The sequence below is a fragment of the Ursus maritimus genome, unplaced genomic scaffold (genome assembly GCF_017311325.1).
Source record: "Ursus maritimus isolate PB19 unplaced genomic scaffold, ASM1731132v1 scaffold_9, whole genome shotgun sequence".
Taxonomy (NCBI): Eukaryota; Metazoa; Chordata; class Mammalia; order Carnivora; family Ursidae; genus Ursus; species Ursus maritimus.
The window spans coordinates 45,906,729-45,912,175 of record NW_024427107.1 but is presented as its reverse complement, the minus strand read 5'-3'; positions in this window follow the sequence as shown (position 1 = coordinate 45,912,175).

The window sequence follows — 5,447 nt, the reverse complement described above, 5'->3', positions numbered from 1 at the left end:
TTCTCTGGTGTGAAAAGTCAACTGAACCGCTCAGATAATCCTTAAGAAATGCATTCAATGTTTAATGGCCTAGTTCTTAAAAGAGACACTCTTTCCCACCCAGCGAAACCATTCTTTTGAGTTTAGAAGTTCTCACAAAAACAAAATTCACTGTTCTTCCCTCCCTCAGTCATTAGAAGATAGTCTTTAGCTCTTGGTTAGTTTTTTTTTTAAAGATTTTATTTATTTATTTGACAGATTTTATTTATTTATTTGACAGAGATAGAGACAGCCAGCGAGAGAGGGAACACAAGCAGGGGGAGTGGGAGAAGAGGAAGCAGGCTCCCAGCAGAGGAGCCTGATGTGGGACTCGATCCCAGAACGCCAGCATCACGCCCTGAGCCGAAGGCAGACGCTTAATGACTGAGCCACCCAGGCGCCCCAGCTCTTGGTTAGTTTTAATTCTTTTCCCTTAGAAAGGAAGGGAGAACAAAAATGAAGAGTGTGTTAACAGGGATTTAGTTTAAGGCAGGATGCTAAATTGTACCTTTCTCTGGGCAGAAAGAGATTTTGCTAGAGTTCCTTATTTGTGAGGTTGACCCCTTTGCTGATATAAACCCCATGAGATGTTGTTGCAATTCCTTAGTGCTTTCGAGAAGGGTAGTAGTCTCCTTCCGGTGCTGTAGCTAATTACTGCAAACCTGGTGGCTTAAACCAACACAAATTTATCATCTTACAGTTCTAGAGACCAGAAATCTACAATGAGTCTTACGGCACTAGAATCAAGATGTTGACAGGGATGGCTCTTTCTGGAAGCTCCCGCTGAAAATTTGGTCCTGCCTTTTCCAGCTTCCAGAAGCTGCCCATGTTCCTCGGCTCATGGCCCCTTCCTTATGTCATTCAGACCACTGGCTTCTTGTCATCACATCTCCTGCTACCCACTCTGATCTCCTGCCTCTCTGCTGTAAGGCCCCTTGTGATTATATTGGGTACCCCCAGATAATCAGGATACTCTCTCCACCTCAAAAACCTTTCATTTAAACATATATGGAAAGTCCCTCTTGTCATATATGGTAACATTTACAGGTTCAGGGGATTAGGATTTGGGCATCCTTTAAGGAAGGAAAGAGCTGTTGGAAATCCAGGCCTCACAAACCATCCCAGAACCGTATGCTCTTTTAGTCTTCCTGGGGGTGGCCAGCTGATCATCACATACACTGTACTCTGGGAAATCCAAAACTGGTCATATGTTGTAGGGTAGAAATTTGTGGGCCCTGAAACAGAGTCAATATATTTTCTCCCCTGTAAATCAAAATTTCGCAGATCTGTGAGCATCTGTTCGTAACTATACAGATACCCTCATCAAGTAGTATCAATTTTGGACTTGTGTTGTTAATATGGGGTTGACAAACTTGAGGTCAACTTGTCATCCCTCTCAAATCTGGGCAGGCTCTGGGACTGCTTTGATTACATCCAGGCCTTAGGAGTCAGACAATGTTCACTTCTTGTCTCCCAGAACACTGGTTCAAGGGCCCAATCTTCCTCATAAAAAGTCCAACTACCTTGCTGGGGAGACCACACAGAGAGATCTGGAGGGTACTGGGAGAAGAAGAAAGGCATAGCTGAGCGTAGCCTTCCAGCTGTCCCTACAGGGCACCCAGTGTGTGAGCAGTCTTGGACCCTCCAAAACTAAGAAAGTGGTTATAGCGTTAAACCTCTCAGTTTTGCGGTGGTCTGTCGTGCAACAATTAGGTAACCTGACAGAACTTGGTGACCACCACATGCATAGTGTGCTGGTCACTCTCTAGAGGGTCTAAGCATAGAAATGTAGGGGCCACCCATCCACAAATCCCAATCCATGTTATTATCAGACAGTCTTGATTTGGACCTTCCTTGTCTACACAGTGAGAAACTGATGGATTGACCCTTCTCTGCGGTGGGGATCAGAGAAATGAGGAGTCACGGAATTGTTTGGGAGTGACAAGTGGAATAAAGAAAGTTTGGTAATCTGAGAAAGCCTATCCCGGTGTCGTAGTTAGTAGTAGTTACAGTATCAGCGTTACAGGAGAAATTCAGTGGGGAATAGTCATTCTCTGCTTGCTTCATATTGTCTCCAAGGGTGGGTGTTGATAACAGGCTTAGAGCAATTTGATTTTGCATCATAACTCATTTTCACTGCTGAAGAGGAAGAGAACAAGGGAAAAGGAAAACAAATGATTTTCTTTCCTCCCGGAGTGTTTGGGATCTAGTGTGTTACTTGCGAGCACATTATGTAATTGTAGATTATGTAATTTGTGGACACATGTAATCTTTCTCTTCCTGTCCCGGGCTGACCCTTCCCTCTCTTGACTTCTCTGATCCACATGCGATTTTACGTGTCCCCTTCCACTAGAATAGAGTGAAAATGTATTTTGTAGACAGAGCCTGTGACTGTTTATTTAAAATCAATTGCCTTTCAGAAAGTTTGACCCAGCCTCATACAAGGAGTGACTAAAAAGCTGGAGTGGAGGCGGTCTGCCTCTCTAGGGAAGGCAGTTCACGCAATCAAGGCAGGAACCTGAGCCCAGAACACAGCACAAGCAACGTGCTGTCTCTGTGGAGCTGCCTTTCAAGTGGAGTCTGTCCAAATTGAGGTCTGCAAAAGGTTAGAAGCTGGAATTCAAGGCCTGTCAGGAACCAACCCGCACAGCCTCTGGGACCAGAGGCCTCTGGTCACAAGACAGGGGAGCCTCTTCTCAAGTAACTGAGACAGAAGACTCAAATGCATATATTTGTTTCTTGTGGAGTAAGACTCCCGGGCTGAATGTCCATTTTGAATTTTAAAAACTGGTTTAGAATTCTCCATAGGTTCTTAGTCATAAGAAAGGCTTTGCCCATGGTTGACTAGCCTACCCTGATGGAAAACAAACAAAACGTGTGGCTTTGAAAACAATGCAAATCCCACTATCATTGCTTTGCTTCCTGGCAGGGCCACCCCGCTGAAGGAGGCTGGGAAGGATCCGGGCAGCTTTTCTGTGCTTGAGGTCTTCACCTTTTCACTGTGGGAGCAGCTCTTCCGAAGTCAGGGCGCCATCTTCCAAAGCCAGGACCGCTAATTTGAAAGAAACCGGCTGCCTCCTAGGCCAGATATTGAAGTCAGAGACCCCAGGGCATCCCATGGCTTGGAGAGAAGGGGAAATTGCCAACACTGTTCTCTGGTAGTGAAGCTGTATTTGTTTAGGAGAGAAAGGGGTGAAAGTGTTCCTCTCCCCAAAAGGTACAATTTCCCAATGACTACGCCCCTGACCTGGCCGCGGCTCGGCCCCACAGGAAGTGTCCCCAGAGGAAGACACAGGTCTTACTGAACCAGCAGGTGAGGGCAGGAGGCAGTGGGGAGGAGACTCATCACAACAGAAGCAGGGGACACAGGACAGCACAGAGGTCAAAAGGAAGGAATTTGGGATAGGCACGCTTGGCTTTGCCATGTGTGTGTGTCTTTGGCAAGTCCTCTGATCTCTGTAAATTAGTTTCCTCATTGGGAAAATGGGGGTATTGTCTATTTCATGGGTTGTTTGAGGATTCTGGAGAGAATGCCTATTGCAGGTCACGTTCACAGCACAGAAAGGGGAGAGGGTGGGGAGCTGCTGCAACCTAAGAAACCAGTGAGGCTGAAGTCGTCAACAGGAGTCATTTCCGGCTCAGGGGCAAGGAAGGGGGTTCTGTGCAAGGCTTGGGGCCTCAATCAGGATTGCTCTGGGATCCAAGGAGTGGGTGGTGAGAGTGGTCCCGAATCTCTGCAGCATCACTCAGCCCTTCAGCTGTGCAACAAGGCGGGCAGGGCTTGGGACTCAGACCAACTGAGTGGACGCCTGCTCCAGGCTGTGCAGAGCCTCTGTTCTTAACAGATGCTTGTATCAACCCAATGAATCTGATTTCCAGGTTATGCTACTTTCCCAATCTTCACGTCCCCATCTGGCCAGATTTCACCCATTAAGACCCATCAAATTTTATGAAAGTCAGGCTTTAAATGAATATTTAGAAAGGGATTAAGCGGCAGGGTCTTTAGTTCCCATTTCTTTTTTGCAGCTGTTACACCAAAATAAACTCGCTTTTTTACTTTGAGCCAAAAATTTCTCTTGATAGACAGATGATGTACAAATGGTGGCCTTTTTGGATTTGCAGAATTCTTTGAATACATTATTTATTAGCTCACAGGTGCTGTATATAGTTGTAAGATGGATGTCAAGAAGGCCAAAGAAGGAAATGCTAAAGGAAATTCTGTTCATGAGTGTGCATGCAGTTCACCTGACTGCAATGGCCCTGGATGTTAGGGTAAACAAGTAAACAACTTGGTTTCACTTTTACTGTTTTTATGAAGTCTAGCTTAGTCGGGAGCAAAAAAAAAAATGGCAAATAATAATAAATAGCATCTTTGCAATAAGGCCTTTTCCAAACGTTTTGCATCTGGTCACTCACGAGATGATCATGACAAGCTTGGGATGGAGCAGGAGTTCGGGACCAGGGGCCAACACTGACGCCTGTGGAGACAAAGTCACAGAGCTGCCCATTCAGGGCCCTACATGACTATCACAAGCTGATAGTGACAGGGGAGGGTTGGAGCCCAGGTCTCCTGTTGGCCTCTCTCTTACTGATGAAAGTTTTAAAAATAAGTATTTTTCTCTTTTATGATAAAAGTAATACACACTCATAAAAAATTAGGAAATAGAGGAAATTACAGAATCCAAATCACTCCTTAATTCTACCACTCAAACACAATTATTGTTAACATCTTTGATCCAGAAAATAAAGGACTTCTTTAAGCTCATACTGTAATGGGTACCTGCTCTTAGCACTCTTGCATTAACTGAACTGTCACACAGATCCTCGCTTGGCATTTGGAGAGACAGGTGGCTGCCCACACAGTTATGAGCGGAGCGGTACCAAAAGAGAGCCATGTGTGCCCACTGCCTTCTTCTGGGGCCATTATTAAGTCACTTCTTAGGCTAAGTAATCATGTCTCCAAAAGGCAGGTCCCTGTTGGTTGCAATTAGGTCTCACGAGATGAGTAACCCATCAGTACCCATTAACGGAGATGGTTTCTCAGATGAACTGGCTCAGAACAGGGCTCTGAAGGAAAGGGATACAGGATGGGTAACTGTTAAAACTAGTGTTAGGAGTCTTTTCAAAGCTATAACTGGGGTGGGCGGTCTCTCTGGTAGATGTGGGAAGGATGGCCAAGGCTCCTTCTGCTGCTACTGTCATCATCAAATGAAGGGGCAGATCGTGTTTTCCAAAGATGGAGATATCTACCTCATCCCACATGTCCTTCTCACAATGTGACTGACACCCACCCACGGGGAGAGAGGGTCTGCTTTCCTTCTCCTTGAGTCTCGACACGAGCCTGTGACTATGTTGACCGCTGGAGAACGGCGGGAATGATGCTACACGACTTACGAGGCTAGATTCTAAGGAGGGTACAGCTCCCCCTC